General features: G+C 43.1%; 1 long non-coding RNA gene across 1 annotated transcript in view; it reads right to left on the reverse strand.

The window, feature by feature from the left end:
* Nucleotides 1-261: 261 nt before the first annotated feature.
* Nucleotides 262-26,302, reverse strand: part of LOC117361983 — a 74,483-nt gene continuing 48,442 nt past the window's right edge. The window contains exons 2-4 of the long non-coding RNA XR_004539778.1: nucleotides 2,307-2,397; nucleotides 1,752-2,175; nucleotides 262-918 (exon numbers count right to left, since the gene is read on the reverse strand). This is a non-coding gene — a long non-coding RNA (uncharacterized LOC117361983). The remainder of the gene's footprint in view (nucleotides 919-1,751; nucleotides 2,176-2,306; nucleotides 2,398-26,302) is intronic.

Genomic DNA, 26,302 nt, shown 5'->3' on the forward strand with positions numbered 1-26,302 from the left:
TAGATAAATGCATGTAGTGTCTGAAATATATGTATTGAATGCTTAAAAATGCTTAAAAAAATTGTTTGTCAACAGAGATATTATGACTTCAAGGGCAAGCACAGGAACATTGACCCCTCACTTTCAATCAGTCATGATGGAGTACTTCTCTCTAAATGCAAAGTTACTGTTCCCCATTAAGGGGAAATGTCGTAATATACTTAAAATTGACAGCGCGTGGAGGAAACTCCAGTGTCTGTTCACCGCCAGTGTTTTGACCCCTCGCTCAGTAAGTACCTATTACATTTACATATTAAAAAATATAGGAAGTGGGAACACATACCACACTCCACTGTGAGGTCTTTGAGCCACTTTATTATTGGTGATAATGGAGTGCATTTGGGCAGTGGGATTTTATACCTCCTGAAAAACATTATTCTCATGCTATTACTTCAGGAGACATGTTTCCCTGTTTTATTAATGGTAAAATACAGCTATCACATTGTGTGGGCACGAAAGGAAAGATAACATATCACCTCTATATATTTCATCTAATTTATGCTTAAATGATTAGGAATGATAAGTGTTCTGCTCAATTAAAAAGCTCTGTAAACAAGATAAGCCGACTAATTTGTAGCTTTACAAATTCTACCTAGTTCTGCTGTCTCTGGGCGTGACACATCCATGTAAACGTAACACTTATGTTTGATAAGGTTTTGCATTTATCCTGTACACAGTTGTGGCTCCTTTTCAACAAACTGTATATTAAAATGTCTTTTTAAAAGCATCATAGACATGATGTCACATTTTTCTGATAATAAAAGGAGAGCTGGCATGTGGAGCCCAGACGTGGGAGATGAGACGGTAGGAAGCAGGTGAGTCCTGATGCTGGACACTAGATTGTTGAGTTAGTAGTGATTGCAGCTGCAACACAGGAGGCTGGAGGGGAAAGAAAACACAGTTGTGAGGGATAGGAAGCACCAGTCTGGGACCCGGGAGAGAGAGAAAGAGCCACTCACAGGAGGAATGGAGATCTGATGAGACAGTAGGAAGCAGGTGAGTCCTGAGGCTGGAGGACAGATGGCTTTATGTGAGAAAGGGCGGGTAAGTGGGGAACGGATGTGGAGGGGGGGAAGTATGGAAGGGGAAGGGAGGAGGGGTGAGACTTGTTTTTTAATTATTTTTTTAGTTTTTTTCCAGAAGGGGTAAGGGCAGGAGGGGGAGGGAGTGTGGAAGGGGTAAGGAGGAGGGGTGGGACTTGTTTTTAATTTTTTTTGGTTTTTTTTCCAGGAGGGGTAAGGACAGGAGGGGTAGAGAGGACGGGGATGGGAGGTGAAGAGGGTACAGCTCCCTCGGTAACAGCGGGAGACATTCAAGGGGTGGGAGGGGCACCACCAAGTTTGTCCATGATGTTCTGTAGTGCCCCTGTGATGTTCCGGACCACTCGGACCGCCTCTTGAGAGAGGTCCTGAATGGTTCCCACACCCGCATTCAGGACTCCCACCACCATATGAATGTCCTCCACTGTTACTGAACTGGGCAGAGGATCAGTGTTTGTGGCAGCGTGAGCCACAATAGTGGTCGCTGCAACAGGGGTGGTTGGTGGTGAGGGGTTGGTCCCACAATCCCGGGTGGAGCGGTGGAAGGGGGGTTGAAACAGAGGATAGGGTGCAAGAGGAAGGGCATGCCAATATATCTGCAATGACAAAGACCATTATAAGCAGTTTGAAATTGAAAAGACAATAACATATTCAAAATATCGGAACACTTACCACTCTACAGAGAGCTCGCTGAACCGTTCAAGAATGGGGATGAGGGAGGGCTGCTGGAGGGATGTGGGAGGGCTGAGAGAGTAATGAGGGTGGAAGGACGATTGTGGGGCAAAATTTGGTGAAATGAGGGGTAGGGCGTGGGAAGGAGGGGGAATCGGGCATTGGGAATGAAGGGGCAGGTTTTGGGGCGTTTAGGGGGATCTTGGATGGGGGTGGGCGAGGACGTCGGGGAGCAGTGGGATGGGACTGGGCAGAGATGGAAGGGGGTTGGGAAGAGGGACGGGTATAGGCGGAGGTGGAAGGGGGTTGGGAAGTGGGACAGGACTGGGCGGAGGTGGAAGGGGGGTTGGGAAGTGGGGTGTTGGTGAGGGATAATGAAAGGACTCTGGGATAGGGTCAGCAGCTTCTTCCTCCTCACTGTCATCTGAAAAAGTAAATGCATTTAATGTCTGGAGTATATGTATGGAATAAACTGTTAATACTTAAAAAAATTTAGTCCAAAGAGATATTATGACTGCACACCTTACACCTCACCTTTAGGTTTCTGTAACATACCTGGAGTGTTATCCAGATTATTGCGGACTGACCGCACCCAGGCCGAATCATGCAGCCTTAACTCCCTCGCCTTTTTGTTCAGATCCTCCACCTATTATATAATGGACAGAAATGTGTGAGGCATGATATATATGAGATATGTTGAGCATTATTAAAGCAGGGGTTGGCGAACTCCGGTCCTTGAGGGCCACAATCCTGTAGGGTTTTCAGGATTTCCCCAATGAATATGCATCGAAAGCAGTGCATGGAAATAGATCTCATGCATATTCATTGGGGAAATCCTGAAAACCCGATTGGAATACGGCTCTCGAGGACCGGAGTTCCCTACCCCTGTATTTAACTCGCAGAAGTAAAACATGGAGGGACACAATTATGAACTGCGCAATTTTCCTGCGGGTAGATGAATATGCAGTGTGCGATTTCATGGAATGCGGATGAAATATGCATTCGTATTATTGGCTTCTGTGCAACAAACATGCAGATTATAAATATATATAAACCGTGTAAGTATTTAATAGGTACTTACTGAGTGCGGTGTCAAAGCACTGGCATTGAACAAGCACTGGAGTTTTCCTCCACGCGCTGTCCATTTGTACGATGTTTCTGCGTTTCCCCTTAATGGGGAACAGTAACTTCGCATTTAGAGAGAAATACTCAGCTTTTGCCCATGTACTGCTTCTTGGGAAGCCATATTCTCAGTGCATCTATGACGTTTTTGCAAAGCTTGAGCAGGAGTGATCGGCCCTGCCTCCGCTCTTTTTCTGAGTTCTGCCTCCCTGCAGCCCATCCGAGGGCAGCCAAAGATCGCGCAAGGACAATCGGGCTTGTCTCTGCCCACCCAGCGACCGGTCTCCCTTCAGCCCATTGTGGGGCCGCTGAAAGTTTGTTTCTTCACAGCTCTTCAAGGCAAAGGAAGGAGGAAGCTTCCGCCATCTTGCCCCTCCTTTCTCCGCCCGACACCGCTTGAGCAGGAGTGATTGGCCCTGCCTCTGCTCTTTTTCTGAGCCCTGCCTCCCTGCAGCCCATCCAAGAGCTGCCGAAGTCCGTGAAAGACCGTGCAAGCTCGATTGGGCTCCTCTCTGCCCAATTCGACGCCCTCCTTCTTCTTGGCTCATCGAGGTCCACTGCGGGCCTCCAGACTTCACAGTTCTCCCTCGTCTAATCCTCTCTTGTTTAACTCCCGACCTGGAAACTGCCTGATGCCAATTATATTACTGTCTAAGCTCTTGTTTAGTGCTAAATTGTATTACTGCCAAAGGTCTCACTTAGCGCTCACTTTTCCAAGCCCCTGCCCCCCCCCCCCAGCACATTCTTGGGCTACACGCAAACCTTGGCTGTGCAATCTCTCCCTGTTAATATCTACTGTTCCAAGTTCTCTCCGTTTTAGATTTCCATGTGAAAACTGTCTAACTGCTAAATTGCTTTCACCTCTGATCAATTCCCCAAAAAGAAAAAAAAAAAAAAATCCTCTTCTCCCTACTTTTGGCTCACTTACTCAGCCAGCTCAAATAAGTCCCCGGCTCCTTCCTGAGCTAACACTACCCTCCAACCAATCTAGTCCTGCCCCCCAGCCCCAAGGCTTTCCCTAACTCGCCATGAATCCATCCTCCGGGTTCCTTCTTCTCCTACTCTGCTCACCTCTCTATACTTCCCTCTGTCTGAAACCTCCCTCTCCTAACCTACTCGACCCCGCAAACACCAGTAATATCTGCCCTGGCCTCAGAATCCCCACATTGATACGCACCAGAAGCCATCCTTTCAAGAAAAATCCCCGAAAAGTCAACCATGATTCTCCAAAGCCCTTGCCCTCTGCCAACCTTCCCAACGTTGCCTCTGACTCTCTCACCCCAGTCCCGACACTTTATTGCAATGCCAGATTGGCATGCAACAAGACCCAAATCTTGAAGGACCTTCTCGACGATTTCGACCCTGGTTTCTTATGCATCACGGAATCATGGATCGCCAAAGACGACCTATTTACACAAAACGAACTCCTCCCCCACGGTTACCAAGGCCTCTTCTCTCCCAGATCTAATCGAAAAGGAGGTGAACTGACACTCCTCTATAAATCTTTCTTTGATGTCCAGCTCCTTGAGAAGGGCAGTCACGCCTCTCTAGAATATATGCTAGCCTCAGTTAATGATGAACTCCGCCCTCACCCACTGGGTATCTTGTTACTATACCGCCCACCTACCTCTTGGATCAACTCCTCCGATCTCGTCTTCGAAGCCATAATGAACGCCTTCCTTAAATTTCAAAGACTTCTGATCGTTGGGGATATTAATCTCCACCTTGACGATACCATCAGCAAGGACACGATCAAATTTAACTATTTCCTTACCTCTCTAGGTTTTCCCCCACCTACCCCTTCTCCAACCCACGAAAAGGGGCACACATTAGACTAAACCAATTTCCTTGATCTTACCGCTTTCAAAACCTCAACCGACGACACTCGTTGGGAACAAGTCCCTTGATCTGACCACTTCTTAGGGGCTACCTGTCTCCCCATTTTCATGTCACACCTTGAGCCCCAATCCCGTTCCTCCCACTCCATAACCTTCCGCAGAAAAACTACGAGCGATCTATTCTGGACCAAATTCCTCAATCAACTCTCCTCCAATCCTAAGCCTACAGATTCAGAATCCAATTGGCGCAACTGGACCTCCCTCTCCGAATCCACCTTGCTCCGCTATCCACTAAAACCATCTCCTACCCCCGAAAGGCCCCCTGGTACCTCCCCAATCCACAGAGATCTGAAACAGAAATGTCGCGCTTTGGAGCACAAATCTAAATCCCCCTCAGATAGACAGATCTTGGAGGGTCAATATTAAGCTTTACAATTCAACACTATAAAAAGCCAGGAAGAATTTCTTCGGTGATAAGATTTCCAGATCCAACAACCAGAACAGTGTGTTGTTTAACATTTGGCGCTCCTTAACTACAAAAAAGGACCCCACCTTGCTCCCCCTCGTCCCCGTTAGCTGACACTGTAGCAAAATTCTTAAATGAAAAGGTTACCACCCTAAGATGCTCCTTCCCGCCTACAGTCTCCTACAACTCCCTGGTTTCCACTGACCTCAACCCTACCCTACGTGTCTCCATCCCCATTCCAGCCGACAGATCCTGGACTGTCTTTGAGCTTGTTTGCGAATTGCAAGTCTTCAAACTCTGCCTCAAACTAAAATCTTGCAAGTGTACCTTGGATCCTTTCCCCTCATACCTATTTGAGAAAATCCCTGCACAGGCCGTCACTTCCCTTACCAAACTAAATAAATTCTGCCCTAACATCGAGACTCTTCTCCTCTGAAATGGGACACATTGCTCTGACTACTGAAAAAGACCGACCTTGATCCCTCCATACCATCCAATTACCGTCCAATAGCAAATATCCCTCTTCTAACCAAGATGTTAGAATCTATCATATCCACCCAACTCTCATCCTATTTAGATAGATTCTCTATTCTCCTACCCCACCAATTCGGCTTCAGACCCAACTTCAGAACCGAATCCCTACTGGCCTCACTAATCTCTAAGGTTCAACAACTCCATTCTCACAACAAATTTACCGTCCTCCTACAATTCGACCTTTCCGCAGCTTTTGATGTCGTCCATCATGATATTCTAATTTTCCAACTCTCCGAAATAGGCATAAGCTCCACAGTCCTAGATTGGTTCTCGAAATTCCTATGCTCTTACACCGTTAACATAAACGGTACCTCATCCTCTTCCTGGAAGCCAATATGCGGAGTCTCGCAAGGCTCACCCCTCTCTCCTATTCTTTTCAACATCTACATGTCCTCTCTGAAACTCCTCCATCTATCCCCCCTAGAAACTCTCTATATCTATGCCAATGACATCCTTATCCTCCTCGAGACCGACTCGAACCTCACTAACCTCGCTGAGAACATATCCGCATGTATATTGAACCTCTAATCCTGGGCCCACTCTGTACAAATGAAACTGAATGAGTCCAAAACAAAATTACTTTGGCTCGGCCCAATATTAGACCAATTACCCACCTCCATCCCATTGCCCTCCGGCCCCACTCTTCAGCTCGAGTTTTCAAGTAAAGTCCTGGGTATCGTCATAGATTCTTCTCTTTCCTTCAATGACCACCTCAACTCCTTGGTAAAAAAATGCTTTTTTAGCCTTTATATGCTGAGGAAAGTAAGATCCTGCTTTCATCAAAATCACTTCGCCATCCTTGTACAATCCATCATCCTCTCCAGATTGGATTATTGCAACTCCATCTACTTAAGCCTAACTAAGAAAAACCTCCATAGACTTCAGCAGATTCAGAATGCCGCGGCTAAGCTTATTTTCGCAAAAAGCAAATTTGACCATGTCTCACCACTCCTGTCCAAGCTTCACTGGCTTCCTGTACCCTCCAGGATCCTCTTTAAATGTGCCTGCTTAGCCTTCAAGATCCTACACGGCATCCTTCCTCCCGTTATCCCACTCTTTTGGAATTCCACAAACCCTAATTCCACCAGATCCTCCCAAAAATTAAAACTATCATTCCCTTCTACAAAAGGTATATCCCGCGCTGGAAAACTAGGAACATCCCTCCCCTTTAGAACCACAGAACTCTGGAACATAAGAATTGCCACTGCTGAGTCAGACCAGTGGTCCATCATGCCCAGCAGTCCGCTCACGCGGCGGCCCTCTGGTCTAAGACCAGCACCCTAACTGAGACTAGCCCTACCAGCGCACGTTTTTGTTCAACAGAAACTTGTCTAACTTTGTCTTGAATCCTTGGAGGGTGTTTTCCCCTATAACAGCCTCTGGAAGGGCGTTCCAGCTTTCTACCACTCTCTGGGTGAAGAAGAACTTCCTTATGTTTGTACGGAATCTATCCCCTTTCAACTTTAGAGAGTGCCCTCTCATTTTCCCTACCTTGGAGAGGGTGAACAACCTGTCCTTATCTACTAAGTCTATCCCCTTCAGTACCTTGAATGTTTCGATCATGTCCCCTCTCAATCTTCTCTGTTCGAGAGAGAAGAGGCCCAGTTTCTCTAATCTTTCGCTGTACGGCAGCTCCTCCAGCCCCTTAACCATCTTAGTCGCTCTTCTCTGGACCCTTTCGAGTAGTACCGTGTCCTTCTTCAGGTATGGCGACCAGTGCTGGACGCAGTACTCCAGGTGAGGGCGTACCATGGCCCGGTACAGCGGCATGATAACCTTCTCTGATCTGTTCATGATCCCCTTCTTTATCATTCCTAGCATTCTGTTTGCCCTTTTTGCTGCCGCCGCACATTGTGTGGATGGCTTCATCGACTTGTCGATCAGAACTCCCAAGTTCCTTTCCTGGGAGGTCTCTCCAAGTACCGCCCCGGACATCCTGTATTTGTGCATGAGATTTTTGTTACCGACATGCATCACTTTACACTTATCCACGTTGAACCTCATCTGCCATGTCGATGCCCATTCCTCGAGATTGATTATGTCACGTTGCAGATCTTCGCAATCCCCCTGCGTCTTTACTACTCTGAATAACTTCGTATCATCCGCAAATTTAATCACCTCGCTCGTCGTACCTATGTCCAGATCATTTATAAAGATGTTAAAGAGCACGGGTCCAAGCACCGAGCCCTGCGGCACCACACTGGTGACGCTCTTCCAATCCGAGTATTGTCCATTTACCCCCACTCTCTGTTTCCTATGCTCCAGCCAGTTTTTAATCCACGTAAGTATTTCACCCTCAATTCCATGGCTTGCAATTTTCCGAAGTAGTCGTTCATGCGGAACCTTGTCGAACGCCTTCTGAAAATCCAGATATACAATGTCGACCGGATCGCCCTTGTCTATCTGTCTGTTTACTCCCTCAAAGAAGTGCAGCAAGTTCGTCAAACACGATCTGCCTTTGCTAAAACCATGCTGACTGGTCCTCATCAGCCCGTTTCCGTCAAGGTGATCAATGATGCTGTCCTTTATCAGTGACTCTACCATCTTTCCCGGTACAGAGGTCAGACTCACCGGTCTAGTTCCCCGGATCTCCCCTCGAACCTTTCTTGAAGATAGGTGTAACATTCGCTACCTTCCAGTCTTCCGAATCTTTCCCGATTTGACCGACAGATTGGCTATTAGTTGAAGCAGTTCAGCTATCGTCCCTTTCAGTTCCTTGATGACCCTCGGATGGATGCCATCCGGTCCGGGATTTATCGCTCTTAAGCCTATCAATCTGCCTACATACCTCCTCTAGACTGAACCGTACAAGTCCTGTCAGCTTTCCGTCTTCGTTTCCAGCATATAGCCTGATGGGTTCCGGTACTAACCTTACATCCCCGCTTAGAAATTCAAGCTCCCTCCAACTTTTTCCGCAAACACTGAAAACTTGGCTCTTTTCCTGAATGTAACATCTCCCCCTCTCTGGTACCCTGGCCCCTCCAAACCCTCTTAGATTCCTATCCTATAACCCTTCATTGGAGTTCCTTTCCATCCTAAGACTCTGTAAACCATGCCAAGCTCTACGCTTGCGGAGATGGCACGGTATACAAACCTAAGGTTTAGTTTAGTTTATATACCACTCACATGACTGACATAGTGAATATCATGAGATTTCATATTCTGCGCTGCTATTAGTTATCTAAAAACACGTGTTATATGGTTAATCGTCAGCACATATATTATATTGAAAGCATGCATTGAATAGTGAAAATGCGCATGTTAATAGAGCATAGCATGTGATTTGTCTTTATCGAAACACAGAATTTATGTTAGCGTGGCGCGCTTACGTCTTGACCAAGAGTTGCGTGATGACATCATGGCATGCATTAGTGCATAGTGATGACGTCTGTCCTCATTTTAAGTTATCGTAGTTTTACACCGCAATTGAACGGATTTTCCCAGCGCGCAATTGACGGGTTAAACATCAAATGCGTACAATTTCTTTATGTTAGTCTTTAAAAAACCATATTTTACAGAGAACTCGGAATACCTAGGTGTCAATGCGGGGGGAACGAACTGCGCATGTGCAGATGATGTCAGAAGTAATGCATGCGCTGGCTTATTGCTCCTTATGAGCCAAATGTATGTCGCGTATATATGAATGTGCAGCGTGCATGTTAGAGGGTTTACTATCAAATATTCGCAATTGTTTGCACATGTGTTGGTCGAGACAAAATTAAAATAATTAGGCACACTGAACGGTGCCATGTCAGATGCGTGCGGACTGACGCATTTGCGCAAGTGCTGAAGAAACGGGTAGCACCAATATGTTCATCAGTAAATATAAGTAGTATTTTAAAAAAGGGGGGGGGAAATTTGGGCATGGCCTTGGAGTGATTGCATGATGATATGTGACATACAGTTCAAGAGGGCTGATAGCGCCTGAAAGCTGGACATGGGGCTATTGGGCAATGTCAAAATATATTACACACAAGGGGATAAGAGGAAGATATGCAAACTGCCATATGTATTTTGAGGACAGTAGAGGCTATGTTTGCACAACATTTCTTGAATGTTGATGGAAAATGTTTATAGTAACATTTGAAGGTCCACACTAACGTGGACAGGAGTAGTTTAGATTTTTTGGAACTCCACATTTGGAGTGTTACCATGTGCACACTTATTTCCAGGGTTTAATAACCACTTTAAATAATATACCCAATTAAGTATTGGTTTCATTGGATGTCACAGCTGTTATGTGATGACTTTATTCACTTACCAACCATGTCATATTCTTGTCTTTATAACTTAGAAAAGTAATCACCTAACAAGCTGAAAATCCTGGAAAGACTTTAGATGTGTTCATTTCATTATTTAAATTGTATACCTTATTTGTTTGTGAAATTGCACATATAAATGTAACAATAAATTCCATGGTTATTTATTTCATACTAAGATAAAACAAGAGAATAAACTTTTTCAACAATGTTTATTAACATAATATATGTATGAATCATGTAATACACATTTGTTCAAACATTATATCAACACCATAAAATCTTTCAGGAGAAAGAGCAGAACCACAAGGGGGAACTAAAAGCAATGGGTGTGAGGAGAAGGACAGAGCAGTGGAGCAGTAAAATCTGAACTTCAATATCAAACTCTAAAGTTCCAGATTATATGCTATACCTCTCAGATATTGAAAAAGAGGTCTATGTCCATATGTTGGCAATAGCGCTGTTAGTCTTTGAGTCACTCTCACATACACGCTCTTACTGCTGAGTGCTGCACGGTTACCTGCATGGAAATGAGCAATCAGCTGTTCTGTTGTGATTTTGCTCACGCTGTATATGCTCAATGAGTTAAAGATGGTTGGAGATGACATGAAACCAAAGATTGGAATGCATGGTGCCAACCCTCCACCAAATTGTTGGTCCGAGGCAGGCCATCTTCCACACGTGAGCACATATTCCACAGACTGGGGACCTCTCCGATTTCGCCGCCATCTACCAATGTAATTGTCCTCCCAATATTCATACACCGGGGCGCAGTTCAGCTGGTTAGGTCTCCTCCAACGCCTCAAAAACACTCAATAACATTTTCAACAGGAACAAAACTTAATGCTAACAGCATTTTGGTGTACAATCTTATTGTCTCATCATCCCTGTAGTTAGCAATCCCTCATCTTGAATTTTATGTCACAACGATTGACCGAGATGGAACAAACAGCCAGAAACTGCAGCATTTGGAAATACTCTGCTGGCAGCTTGCAGGCTTGCTCTCTTGAGGTCCATGAGAATAGTCAATGGTGCCAACCTGTTTCTGGTTTCTACCAGTTTTCTTAGCATACATTCATAGTCCTCCGTTTTACTATTCAACAACACATACACCATGGGAAGTGCACGATTGTCTACAAATGCATGGATGGTAAACACTTGTACAAACAAATGAGTTGGGGGCAACTTTAAATGTCCCATCCATGAACCAATGTCAATGTTGCTCCAACACCTCAAGATTGGCTTGGGTCGTAAAAATGAAAATGCGTCTCATCAATTTTCACCAGAATCCCACAAAAGCAATTGTTCACCACGTGTGATTTTTGCAGCTACTCCGGAACTTGGATCTCTCTTATTGACCTGGGATTACCCGCTGCCTTTCTTTCTGATTGATTGTTCTCTGCATGGAAGAGTATGCAGGCAATAATGTAGATGCTTCTAACGTGGAACCCCTGTTGTCTCCAGAATAATCTGTTAGAGGCTTTTCAACTGTGGTTACAGCCCTTTCACGTACCTCTCACATCATTCTTTCAGCAGCTATTCTGGCATTGTCGGGTGCATGCACATGCGCCGTTATCTCGACAGAAGATCCATCCATGTGCCTTTTTCTTCTGCCTACACAGTCGCGACGCACACACCTCTAGGATGTGGAACCGTCTGCCATCACTCGGTCACGACGATAACTGTGTCCTTCATGAACCCAGTGCTCTTTCTCACACTGAAGTTTACTTCCATCTCGATGACAGTTCACTCCTGAAACCATACAATTTATTATTATTATTATATATTCCAATTCCCTCCCTCACTCCCTCCTCTCTTCCCCCTCATCGATAAAATAGCAAAAAAGAAAAAAAAACCTCCCACCCCTCCTTCCACATTCCCTCCCCTCTTCCCCCTAGATCTGCACTTTTCTAGAGCTCAATTCAGTAGCGCGCATCTTACAAGCTCCCCAAGGGGGTCTAAATTATGGGGTACACTTGCAGGATATTTTTGTTCTTTGAATTCTCAAAATGTGTTTTAGAAGGGATCTAAATTATGCGGTACACTAACGTCGAAACTGATCTGCGACCTATCGTTGCTATACATCTTATATAGCAGTCAATGTTAAAGTTCCATTAATACAATATAAATAAGTGTGTGTTAGCGCTTTTTCTACAGCGGCACCTACCGAAACTTTGAGTGAAACTGGAGCTACAACAGCGTTTTTCTTATACCCTCACTTATCTAGCGATTCTGTTGCGCGCATCTTAAATAGTTTTCAATGTTACAGCGGCCTACCGAAACTTTGAGCAAAACTCGAGCTACACAGCATCTTATATAAAAAGTTAGCAAATGAAAATATAAACGTACCTTGCAAATGAAGAAATTTGGAAGTAGTGTCGCTCTCACCAAGGCGAGTGAAATCCAAATTTGGATGTAGTTTTGCTCTCACCAAAGGCGAGTGAAATCCGAATTTGGATGTAGTTTTGCTCTTACCAAAGGTGAGTGAAATCCGCGCAAGATAAATATCTGTTATAGAGCAAGTTCTAGACCAGATCTATAACAGACACAGTCAGGCAGCAAAAAGAAGGTGGACTGTTTCTGAGCAAGTATAAATGGAGTAAACGTAACCAATCACAAATCATAAAAAAAGGAGCTTACTAAGAGGCTAGCGGGCTGGTCTGAGCATGAGTCTTTGCGCTCATTTGTCTGCTCCCATTTGTCTTTGTGCTAACTTGTCTTTGCGCTAATTTGTCTGCTCCCATTTGTCCGCACGCTTATGTCTTCGCGCAGTTATCATTGGCTCACTTGTCTTTGTGCTCATTTGTCTTGCGCTTAGATGTCTAGCACTCACTTGGATTGGCGCTCAATTGTCTTGGTGCTCACATGTATTGCGCTGAATTGTCTGCGCCCGTTTGGATTTGACTATGAACCCTTTTAGATGGCAATAGATGTACTTGTCAAGCAGTACATAGTTTCGATTTTCATGCAGTAGCAGGCTATACTATTTAGATGGCAATAGATGTACTTGTCATACAGTACTTAGTTTTGATTTTCAAGCAGTAACAGGCAATAGGTCAGAAGGGGATGCCTGCATGGAGCTTGCACCCCTTCATGCTGCACATGGATGCTCCTCGGATGGCCATCCAGCACCAATCTGGCTCAATCTCAATACCAAATGCCCTGAGGGGTCCATATTTTTTTTTTGAGCAAAATCAAGGAGTTTTTGAAGCAAAATTGGGATCAAGAATCTCAAGATGACCAAAGCTGCACAAGGGAGCAAAATAGGAATGCCTATATCAAGGGAAAGGGGCTGTTAGAGGCGGATAACCTAAATACTGGTCCCAGAAACTCTCAAAACTGAGAATTAAAAGACACCCCTCTGATTTGCCCCTTTGACAGTAACAGTAGCTGCTGCTATGTCTCCCTCAGCCTTCAAATAAGCTGGACGGTGGTGGAGACACTGTCTCAGACAAGCATACAAAAAGGAACCTGCTTGTTTCTTCTGGCTTCCATTCAAGACTGTGTTGGATTGGAACTCAATCACTGGATCTCGCAGCTCCTCCCTCCCTCTTTGGAGAAGGGATGTAATCAGCACTAATAAAAGTCCTAGAGGACCAACAAAGATGCCAAACAGGCTGCGCTCAGTCTCTAAGAACATCCGCAGACATGAAGGGTGTGAGCCAGCAACAAGGGGAACTGTTCCCAAGCTAATTCAGTGTTAGAGCAGGCTGGGCCAGGTAGGTTCCTTGAATCAAGGGTGGCCCTCCCAGCTACAGACACTAACAAAGAGCACAATGTCTCCACTGAGGCAGAGCTGCTTCAGGAAACCTGAGCTGCTCTAAGGACCAGAAATTGGTTAAAAGAAATACCAAAAATAAAAATGAACAGAGCAGAGCAAATACTGACACCTTCAACTTGTGTGTAGAAGGATGAATTGAATAGCACAGATCAGTGCAGAAGAGATGGAGCTCAAAAAAAATGTAATTGGTATCTTCTTCCATAAACTCATAGGTAGTGGTACATAACCCACTGGTCAAGGACTCGTGTTTTTTTTGCACTAGAATTTGTGCCAAGGTTTTGCACATATTGGGCTAGATTCAATAAATGGCACCAAAGTTAGGGGCCAACATGATTTGCAATCAGCTACTATTTTGTAAAGGGAGTGTTGAGCATTCTTATAGAATACTAGCTTAGTGTACAAGCTTTTATGCTTGCCAAAGAGTGTTGTAAATGCTAGCGCTTAAGGCATGCAAATATTCTATAACATGTTTAATTTTTGGGATACCTTGACTCGCCCATGCTCCTCCCATAGTCATGCCTCCTTGAGGTTGTGCAGGGCAGATCCATGCATAACTCCTAATTACTGCCAAAAATGCTTGTCAACTCCAATAACTTAACACCTCACAGATCTAGGATCCATACCCAAATTTGGGGGACCTATACAAAATAGATCAAAAAATATTTTCAAACTAAAAAAAAGATACATCACAAGGAGATAATCAGTATCTTAACACTGAACTCGACAGCGAAACACTCTCAGACTACTTTGCTGACAAAGTAGACAAAATACGTTCTCACCTTGACTCAGCCACGCTGCAGACATTGTCCCCCTGTGATTTAGACAAAACAATTAAAACCGCATCTGGGAGCCTAACTTCAAAGCAAAAAAACCAAAAACAACTGCAGACTATGTACAAGAAGCAGGCACTGTTTATTTCAAACTTTAATGGTATATACAACCTTATTACCAAACCAGGGACCCGACACGGTCCGTGTTTCGGATAACACGCCTTCAGGGGTCCGTGGTAGATAAGGTGTTAGGACAAACAGCGTTAAGACAAACAGCGTTAAAAGGAACAAACGAGTGCCCAAAAAAAGTAGTGCTGGATTATAAAAAACGCTGTTTGTCATAACACCTTATCTACCACGGACCCCTGAAGAAGGCGTGTTGTCCGAATAAACAGTGCCTGCATCTTGTACATAGTCTGCAGGAGAATAACCGAGGCAGAAAGAAGCAGGCGATTCCGAACAACTAAGCTTACACAGAGAGCGGGCTGTATGTAATCCTACAGGGACTAACAGAAGATTGTTGAAGGTAAAAACCTAGTCTTCCATTCTGTTACATTCCTTCTAGATTCCATACTCTAGGTGTTTGGGAAGGGACTGTATACCAAAGTATGTACCATGTACCAAAGCAATTGCAGCATCTAGGGAGGGACAGAAAAGCCTGTCAAGAACACTGAAGTCCCAAAAGTGGCATCAGAGCGAGCCGCCACATCCACTCGGTAAAATTGTATGAAGACAGGACCAATTAGCCACCCTGCAAATTTCATCTGAATGAACTGCTCAAAACTCCACCCACAACCAGCAACACTTCTAGTCAAGTGGGCCTAGAAACCAGCGACTGCTTGCCACAGGCAATGTAAGTCGTGGAAATGGCCATATGAATCCAATGAGCGATCGAGGTCTTAGAAGCTGGCCTACCTTGCCGAGACGAAGTAGTCATGGCAAAGTGATAAGACAGTCAAAAGTTATTAGTCTTCTCCAAATAGTGGAACAATACTCTTGATGTCCATCTTGCATAAGATCTGATTTTTTTGCTTCAAACCCATGGAGCAAAACGCAGGCAAATGAATCTCCTGGTTGACATGGAAATCGGAAACCACCTTTGGCAGAAAAGGAGGTACTATATGGAAAACCACTCCTGCGTCCATGATCCGTAGAAAGGGTTCCCTGCATGAAAGCCTGAAACTCTGAAATACACCATGCCGAGACAATGGCGACCATAAAGAAAATCTTGATCATCAGATCCAGAAGAGTAGCATACTTCAGTAGCTCAAATGGGGCATCCTCAAGGCCCTAAAGAAAAATGTTAGATTCCATGAAGGGAAAGGATGCAAACGAAGCACCTCTCATAAACCTGGTCACATCTTGATGAGCAGTAAGTGAACTAGAGCCTTCTGCATGCTCTGAAGCACAAAAGGCCTGCAACATAGAAACATGATGGCAGATAAAGGCCAATTGGCCCATCTAGTCTGCCCTACCAAGGTAACCATTATCTTTCTCTCTCTGAGAAATCTCACATGCCTATCCCAGGCCCTTTTGAATTTAGACACAGTCTCTGTCTACACCACCTCTTCCGGGAGACTGTTCCATGTATCTACCACCCTTTCTGTAAAATAGTATTCCCTTAGATTGCTTCAGATCATATCACTTAACTTCATCCTATGCCCTTTCATTGCAGAGTTTCCTTTCAAATGAAAGAGCCTTGACTCATGCGCATTTACATTACGTAGGCGTTTAAATATCTCTATCGTATCTCCCCTCCCGCCTTTCCTCCAAATACAGATTGAAGTTTGTCCCCATACGTCTTATGATGAAGACCACATACCATTTTAGTAGCCTACCTCTGGACCAACTCCATCCTTTTTATATCTTTTTGAAGGTGCGGCCTCCAGAATTGTACACAATATTCTAAATGAGGTCTCGCCAAAGTCTTATACAGGGGCATCAATATGTACCTCCTTTTTCCTACTAGCCATTCCTCTCCCTATGCAAGCAAGCATAATTCTAGCTTTCGCTGTCATCTTTTCAAACTGTTTGGCCATCTTAAAATCATCACATAACAATCACACCAGAATTCCACTCTTCTGTTATGCACATACCTTTTTCACCCCCTAAACTGTACTGTTCCTTCGGGTTTTTAGCAGCCCAAATGCATTTCTTAGCATTAAGAACATAAGAATAGCCTTACTTGGGTCAGACCATTGGTCCATCAAGTCCAGTAACCCAATCTCACAGTCGCCAATCCAGGTCACTAATTCCTGGCCAAAACCCAAGGTGAAGCAATATTCCATGCTACCAATACAGGGTAAGCAGTGGCTTATCCCATGTCTTTCTCAATAACAGACTATGGACTTTTTCTCCAGGAACTTGTCCAGACCTTTCTTAAAACCAGAGCTTAACTATTCTCTGAAAAAAAAATTTCCTCTAATTGGTTTTAAGAGTATTTCCCTGAAATTTTGTGTCCCCTAATCTTTGTTATTTTTGAGAGTGAAAAATCGATCCACTTGTACCCGTTCTACTCCACTCAGGATTTTGTAGACTTCAATCATATCTCCCCTCAGCCTCTTTTCCAAGCTGAAGAGCCCTAACCGTTTTAGTCTTTCCTCATACGAGAGGAGTTCCATCCCATTTACCATCTTGGTTGCTCTTCTTTGAACCTTTTCTAGTGGCACTATATCTTTCTTGAGATAAGGAGACCAGAATTGAACACAATACTCCAAATGAGGTCACACCATGGAGCAATACAGGGGCATTATGACATTCTTAGTTTTGTTAACCATCCCATTTTTAATAATTCCCAGCATCCTGTTAGTTTTTTTTGGCTGCCGCCACACATTGGGCGGAAGGTTTCATTGTATTGTCTACAATGACACCCAGATCTTTTTCTTGGGTGCTAACCCCCAAAGTGGACCCTAGCATTCGATAACTGTGATTCAGGTTATTCTTCCCAATGTGCATCACTTTGCATTTGTCCACATTACATAGTAACATAGTAGATGACAGCAGTTAAAGATCCAAATGGTCCATCTAGCCTGTCCAACTTGATTCAATCTAAAAATTAGTTGATTTTTTTTTTTTCTTCTTCTCCTTAGCTATTTCTGGGTAAGAATCTAAAGCTTCGCTCGGTACTGTTCTTAGGTTCCAACTACTGAAGTTTCCATCAAAGCTCACTCCAGTCCATCTATACCAGGGGTGTCAAAGTCCCTCCTCGAGGGCCGCAATCCAGTCGGGATTTCAGGATTTACCCAATGAATATGCATGAGATATATTAGCATACAATGAAAGCAGTGCATTCAAATAGATCTCATGCATATTCATTGGGGAAATCCCAAAAACCCGACTAGATTGTGGCCCTCGAGGAGGGACTTTGACACCCCTGATCTACATCCTCCTAGCCATTGAAGCCCTCCCCAGCCCATCCTTCCCCAAACAGCCATATACAGACATAGACCGTGCAAATCTGCCCGGTACTGGCCTTAGTTCTTCAATATTTAGTATTATTTTCTGATTCTAGATCCTCTGGGTTCATCCCACGCATTTTTGAACTCCGTCACCATTTTCCTCTCCACCATCTCTCTCGGAAGCGCATTCCAGGCATCCACCACCCTCTCCGTAAAAAGAATTTCCTTACATTGCTCTTGAGTCTCCCACCCCATCCTCAAATTATGTCCTCTGGTTTTACCATTTTCCTTTCTCTGGATTTTGTTCTATGTTAATATCATTAAATTTCATCTTCCAATTTCCTAAGGTCCGTCTGCAATTTTTCACAATCCGTATATTTTTAATGACTTTGAACAGTTTAGTGTCATCTGCAAATTTAATCACCTCACTCATTCCAATTTCCAGGTCATTTATAAATAAGTTAAATAGCACCTTTCCTAGTACAGACCTCTGAGGCACTCCACTGTTTACTCTCCTCCATTGAGAAAAATGACCATTTAACATTACCCTCTGTTTTCTATCCGATAACCAATTCCTAATCCACAACTGAACTTCACCACCTATCCCATGACACTAATTTTCTCAGGAGTCTCTCATGAGGAACTTTATCAAAAGCTTTCTGAAAATCTAGATACACTATACTCACCTTTATCCACATGTTTATTCACACCTTCAAAGAAGTCAAGCAAATTTGTGAGGCAAGATCTCCCTCGGCTGAACCCATGCAGACTCCATCTCATTAAATCATGTTTGTCTACGTGTTCCACAATTTTATTTTTTATAATCGTTTCTACCATTTTGCCCGGCACTGAAGTGAGGCTTACCGGTCTGTAATTTCCCAGATCTCCCCTGAAGACCTTTTTAAAAATCGATGTAACATTGGCCACCCTCCAATCTTCAGGTTCTACAGATGATTTTAGCGACAGGTTCAGATCACTAACAGCAGGTCAGCAATTTCATGTTTGAGTTTTTTTAGTACCCTGGGATGTATACCGTCTGGTCCTGGCGATTTATCACCTTTTAACTTGTTGATTTGGCTGAGTACATTGTCCAGATTCATCGAGATTTCTTTCTGTTCCTCCACATCACCCTTGAAAACCATTTCCAGTTCAGGTAGATCTTACATCTTCTTCCGTAAAGACTGAAGCAAATAATTCATTCAGTCTTTCCGCTATAGCCTTATTCTCCCTGAGCACCCCTTACGCTCATTGATCATCCAACAGTCCCACAGATTCCCTCACAGGTTTTCTGCTTCTGATGTGCCTAAAAAAATTGCTATGAATTTTTACCTCTTTTGCAAGTTTCTCTTCATATTCTTTTTTAGCTGTCTTTATCAATGCTTTGCATTTAACTTGCCAGTGCTTGTGTTTCTTCTTATTTTCTTCATTCAAATTCTTTTTCCATTCTTTAAAAGATGTTTTTTTGGCTCCAATAGCCTCTTTCACTTCACCTTTTAACCACGCCGGCTCTCGTTTCCTCTTCTTTCCAACTTTGCTGATACATGGAATACATCTGGTATGGGCTGCCAAATTTCAGACCATTCTTCAAGCTTCACCAGGTCTATCTTCATGCTATTCACATCATCCTGGGGGGTCTACTCTATTGCAAATTTTGGTATCATCTGCGAAGAGGCAAATCTTACCTTACAGCTTTTCAGCAATATCGTTTATAAAAATGTTAAAAAGAACAAGCCCAAGAACAGAATCTTGAGGCACACCACTGGTAACATCCCTTTCCTTAGAGTGATCTCCATTGATCACTACCCTCTGTCGCCTTCCACTCAACTAGTTCTTGACCCAGGCCATCACTTTGGGACCCATCTCGAGGACACTCAGTTTATTTATTAGACATCTGTGTGGAACACTGTCAAAGGTTTTGTTAAAATCTAAATACATCCACCGCACATCCTCTATCCAATTCTTTGGTCATCCAGTCAAAGAAATTGATCAGATTTTTCTGACAAAGACCTACCTCTAGTGAATCCATGTTGCCTCCAGTCCTGTAATCCACAGGATTCCAGAAACCTGACCATTCTCTGTTTTAAAAGTGTTTCCAGTAATTTGCTTACCACAGAAGTCAGACTTACCGGCCTGTAATTCTCTACTTCTTCCCGCTGCTTGCTAAATTTATAGAATTGATGTCAGCTGTTGTCAAACATATATAGCAAATATATGTAACATTATACATTTATATAGATATCATAAATGTTGAAAAACACACTTTAAGTCTACAGTGACTTATTAAACTTTGACCTTTTTGCCATTATTTGCTGACAAAACTATCTTTAATGGGTTTGAAACATGCTCTTTCTAATAGAGTTGGTTCAAAATGTTTTCTAGATGACTATTTCTGGTAAAAGCTGCTTTAAAATATCCAATTTTTCAAAAAACTCACAATGTAAAGTAAAATTGTAAAGTAACGAGATTAGCTTATAAGTTGAAAACATATTTGAGAGTGTCATGTCGCAAAAAGGGCAATTTTACGAGAAAGCTTCATTATTATAGGAGCCACAGAAGGCTAAATTTACATTTTTTAGTGCGTTCATTTTTTTTTTTTACCCACTTTGAGTCTTTTTATGCACGTTAGTTTCAGAAAATGAAAATCTACGTTAGTTCCATTGAATAGATCATAAAAAGTTCTATAGGTTTGCCAAGTTTCATTTGTTTTGCTTATATAACAAAGAAAATATTTTGACTCGGTTGTGAAAACAAAAAGCTATATCTTCCCAAGTAGTCCACTAGTGAATCTTATACTTTACCAAAGTTAGTTTGAGTTTTATATAAGATTCAGCATACAAAGTTTCATGAAAATCCATGATGGTGAGGTGGGGCACTATTCTAAAATTAGACCACTTAACATGGAGTGACCCTAGTGGATCCCCCTCCCCTAACATCTGATTTTTGAATTTATTTATTTTTTGTAGCTTCCCTAGGCCATTTTTGGCACCAAAATCGCTGCCACAGTAACCTCTTGAATTTCCCAATTTTATTTTTAGAGGCTCCCTTTGCCTCAAACACCTTGTTTGGGTCTGAAAACTGTTGGGTGGGCTCCACAGGTGGTTTAACCACTGTATTAAGCCAATTTTGCACTGGATGGGTGCCTGAAGAACACCCATGTACTGTGTGCCATGGCACATGAGAGATGGGGAGGGAGCAGCGGGCTATCTCCCCTCCCCGGTAACTTTCAGAGGCTCAGAAGCATAGAAAGCTTGAAGTGGGATATAAATCTCTCCTAGAGCTCTACTTGGAATCTTGCACCCTTACCAAAGAGAAAATGCACAGACGCCACTGGTATAGGAAGATCCTCCAGGGACTCATGCCAGGTTTTTGACGCTGATTTTGTGGCTTTCATGTTTTGATGCCTATGTAAAGTATAAACAATTCCAGGGTCCAACTGAGACTCTGCTAGTTAGCACGCAGGAGGGTCTATCCCTAATCTGATCCCTTTACAGGAAAAGGAGGTCCAGTCAGAGAAGGACTGGGACAATTGGAAATCTAAATCTTTGCCTCTTCTCTTCAGGAGTGCTTCCTCTGTAGGAGAAGCAGGTTCTCATGTGGGTGAGTATAGCCAGGAGACTATAGCAGCCTTAGACCAGGGAGAGGATTCGACTTTGTGCAGGATTTTTAAGCCAGTTGACATAAGAGATCATTGCAGTCTTTTTGGGAAATGCCGCAACACAACTGCTAAGCAGCTCCAAGACCCAGTCCACGACTTTGCCTTTGATCCAAAGTGGCTGTTTAATAGACATGCTAGTAACATGCATCAGTACCGCGCTGTGCTCAAGAAGTAGTTTGTTTCTATAGGTAGCCTAGTGCTGCCAGAAAAGTTTTTTTTCTTACCTTGATGCCGAAAAGGAGAGGCAGCGCTGCTGGCGCCTCATGGCGCACCGGAGGGCCGACTTTCGGCAACATAGAGGAGCTATTTCGGAGGATGCTGAGAGTAGCCGCGATGACGGGGGTAAGCCCGCTGAGGATGCCGGGTTCCAGCGAGACCAGAGATGTTCTTCTTGGGCCAGATACCACTCTCAACCCCGATGTGAGAGCTCCACCTCCACAGCCCCAGATTACCAGCTCTCCCAGGGGTGAAGAAACCCCACAGATAGGGGCAGTCCTTCCTCCAGAGGCAGGCAGCATTTCATCAGGGAGTTTGTTTGCAGAGCTCCCTATACTGGGAATATATGAAGAAGAATCGGGGGCAATTTAAGCTTTGGAAGGTGGTCAAATACAGAAGGAACAAAGCCAAGAAACTTCTGTGGATGGTGAGTACGTTTACATATTACAAGAAGTTTCCTTTTAGCAAAGGCCCCCTGAGGTGACCTTGGAATCCTTTTGGGACCTGGTAGCTAATTTTGCGAAGGTAATTAGTCACAATTTCCAATATATTGAAAAAAAAACTGACTCAACATTCTGAAGAGCTGAAAGAGTTAAAAAAGGATATGACTGTCTCTAAAAACTCAGTTCAGAAATTTGAACATGATATGACTTTCTTTAAACAGCTACAAGATTCCTCAGTAAAGGATAATGTAAATCTCAGAAGAAAACTAGAGACAATTGAAAATAATTCACGTAATAATCTGAGGCTTATAAATTTTCCTAGGTTAACAAGGGTAACCCCCTAGGGAAATGCTTAGGAGATACCTGTTAGAAATTTTGGAAATTTCAGAAGAAAATTTACCTCCTTTCTCCCAAGTGTACTATTTACCTGGTAGAACTCTACCTCAACAAGTAAAGAATACTTAATCTCTGAGATTTTGGAGACATCTAATAGGGAAGTAGCAACTCCTGCTACACTAATTTTAACGGTAGCTCTTCCAATTGATAAAGTATGGATATTGAGACTTTATTTTAAAAACAGAGTTTCTTGGTTATAAAGTTCAAATTTTTCCTTTCAAGAGAAACACAAAAGCGCCTCGTGAGTTTCTTCTCTTGAGACCAGGGGTCACTTCATTAGGGGTTACATTCTTTTTAAGGCACCCTTGTAAGTGTATTGTTCACCATCGTTCAATTAAATATGTATTCTTTGAACCTCAACAACTAATTGCTTTTTTGGCTTTGTCTTGTATGGACAGAGATAAATCTTGAGCTCTATAGGTTAAATTTGGTATTCCAGTTCCAGCTTTATATTCTATAGCATATTTTAGATGTATAGAATTATACTTTTCTTTTGTTTCGCTTGTAAGAATCTCTTGGATCCATAATAGAGGACTTGAGCTAACTTAACCATTATGTTATTTCTTTATTTTCTATGTTTTGTTAAAAGTGTGGATCTATTATGTTTTGTAATGTATAAATTACTGGTTAAATATGCTTTTTGTACAAATTATGCTTGGTATTTAGATTAGAGCGGACTGCTGGGCATGATGGACCTATGGTCTGACCCGGCGGAGGCACTGCTTATGTTCTTATGTTCTTATGAAAATTAATAAATAAATAAAGACCCTGTCCACATTTTTTTCCTTCACATCCTGAAATCACTATGATGATGATGGAGCATTGGGAGTCGCCAGAGTAGTTTTCGTGGGGCTAGGACTATGACTAAGCTCTTGTAAGAAATATGCTATCTTACTTCAGTTCGATCTATTTGCAGCTTTTGATGTAGTCAATCATCATATTCTGTATTACCTGCTCTCAGACATTGGCCTTGATCAGACTGTCTTGGACTGGTTTGATAAATTTCTATCCTCCCGTTCTTACTCAGTTAATCTGGAAGGAACTAATTCAAAATCTTGGAGAGCCCTTTGTGGTGTTCCCCAGGGCTCCCCATTGTCTCCAATCTTATTCAATATTTACATGAGTACTTTGAAATACTATGACTTGAATATTTGGGAAACTCTATTAACGTATGTTGAAGACATTTTCATATTACTTGAGGTTGACCCAGATCTTGTTAATCTAACACCCAATTTATCCATTGCTAAGCTTCGATCCTGGGTGATGATGGTCCAGATGAAATTGAATGATGCTAAGACCACTCTTATGGATCGGTCCAAAGTTAGACTCTCTTCCCTCAGCTGTGACCTCAGACTCGGGAGAATCTCTGAAAATTGAGTTTTCCTCGCTAATATTGGGTATTGTTATTGATTCATCTCTTACATTTAAGGATCAGCTAAATTCTCTCGTTAAAAAGTGTTTCTTTAGCCTCCGTATCCTGAGAAGTGAGAGCGCTCTTTCATCAGCAACATTTCTCTGTATTGATTCAGTCAATTATCTTGTCAAGGTTGGATTATGTTTAAATCTTTTTATTAAAGTTTTCAAATACAAAACAGAAAGAACAGAAGCATAATAGCAAAGCATGTAGGCAACAAATACAAACCCCACCCATACCCTTGGGAACAGCAGCTCACATGTCCAAAACCATGGTGAGTGTGTCAGTTCAAAAGTCTGCTTCTGGCAGTTGGAGTTAAAGTAGAACAAAAGGACAGCCAGCACTGAAGAAACAAAGTGCCAGGTTTAGAATTCATTGTAGAGATGGGTGAATCAATTGAGTACGCCAATGCGCTATCATAGGAGGATGATGAGACAACCAGCACTGAAGAATAGTTTTTAGTCCCATAAAAATAGCTTTCTGAACAAAGGCAGCACAGTCTGGATGAACTGGGCCTATCAAAAGTTTCAGAGTAAAAAGGAAGGTATCCATAGGCACCCAGGTACAATTCCACATGGATGCTATCTGGCAATAAAGGCTTTTCCAATAAGCCTGGATACCAGGACAAGACCAAAATGTATGGCCTAAAGTAGCTCGGAAGGCTGCATACTTCGGGCAACAGTCCGTAGGGCAGAGAAGCGCCCTGTAGCTCTATGAGGGGCAAAGTAAGCCCTAACCAAAAATTTATAATATCGTTCTTTTTCAACTGCAGAAATAAACAAGCGAGCACCCAACTTGATACTCCACTTGATCAAGTCTACTGAAATCATAATGTGAAGATCTTGGGACTAATTGGTAGCCAGCGTCTCATAGTCCAAATCGCCAGCCAACTCCTGCAAAAAGCGATGATGAAACCGTAGTGGAATCAGCACCTGCGCTGTTAAACAGAGAGATTAAGATAATTTCTCTTGAATGTCCTCTGGGTAGAGAACAGACATAGTGTTATAATTGTCTATAAGGATACCAATCTTTGTTCTCCAGCTTAAAAGAATCTTTCAGCAGCTGAAGAGTGCATAGTACCATCAAACTGTAACACCTGAGATAAGTAGATCAAACCTTTCTTAGACCACAGATGAAAGGACCCCTGACCCATCCCAGGAGCAAAATCCTCATTACCCCCAATAGGCAAACAGGGGGGTCACCTCTGGTGTAACAGCTAACTGAGCACATAAACGTTTCCAGATTCTGCGCGCCGGAAACAAGAACAAATCTCCATAGGGACATACACGCTCCGGCATTTGCTTGGCATTGAGCAAGTAGCTAAAATGATGAGGCAAAAAGCGAGACACTCGGCCTCAGTGGCTGAAAAATAGTCAGTCCTACAGAACCAATCATTCACATGTCTGAGTTGACAAGCCATATTAAATTTGCCAAGTGTAACAATCCCAGTCCCTCTTGATACCTAGGAAGAAAAAGTGTGTGTAAGGAGATACGAGGATGTTTGCCCCCCCCCTCACTCCCAAATATTTGGACAAAGATCTATGTATGAGAGTCAAGTGATGATATTGTAGAAACAAAGGTAGGGTCTGAAGGAGGTAAAGCCACTGAGGTATCACCATCATATTGTACAGTGCAATTTTCCCAAGGAGAGACAGCGGGGTAAGCCTGCCAAACCTGAAACTTCTGCCTTGTTTTTACTAACATTGGATGCATGTTAAGTGTATATAGCTGGGTCAAATCCTGTGGAAATATAACACCCAGGTATCGAAGGGAAGAAGAGTCCTATTCCAAAGGGAAGGTCCCCATCCAAGAATCCTTAACCTCCACTTGCAACAGAAGCACCAAGGATTTTTGCCTGTTCAACGTTAACCCCGAAAATAAATGAAACTCATCTAAAATCTCTAAAGCCCTAGGCAAGGACCTCTGCGGTGTGCAAATGTAAGTAGCAAATCATCAGCAAAGGCTAATACCCGTAGCAGGGAGGATCCTTCTGGAAGACCGACCAACTCGTTATCACATCACATAAGCAGGAGGGGTTCTAAATACAGTAAAAAGAGTAAAGGGGACAATGGGCATCCTTGACACGTCGCTGTGCCAACTGCAAAAGAGTTAGTTGGAATCCCATTCACCAGGATCCTTGCTGTGGGGGATGAGTATAAGGCCCTCCAGGAAGTCAAATCAACCGCCGATGCCCACATATTCCAATGTGTGAAAGAGATAATGTCAGTGAACTTGATCGAAAGCTTTGGCAGCATCCAA

This window comes from Geotrypetes seraphini, chromosome 6, assembly GCF_902459505.1.
Source record: "Geotrypetes seraphini chromosome 6, aGeoSer1.1, whole genome shotgun sequence".
NCBI lineage: Eukaryota > Metazoa > Chordata > Amphibia > Gymnophiona > Dermophiidae > Geotrypetes > Geotrypetes seraphini.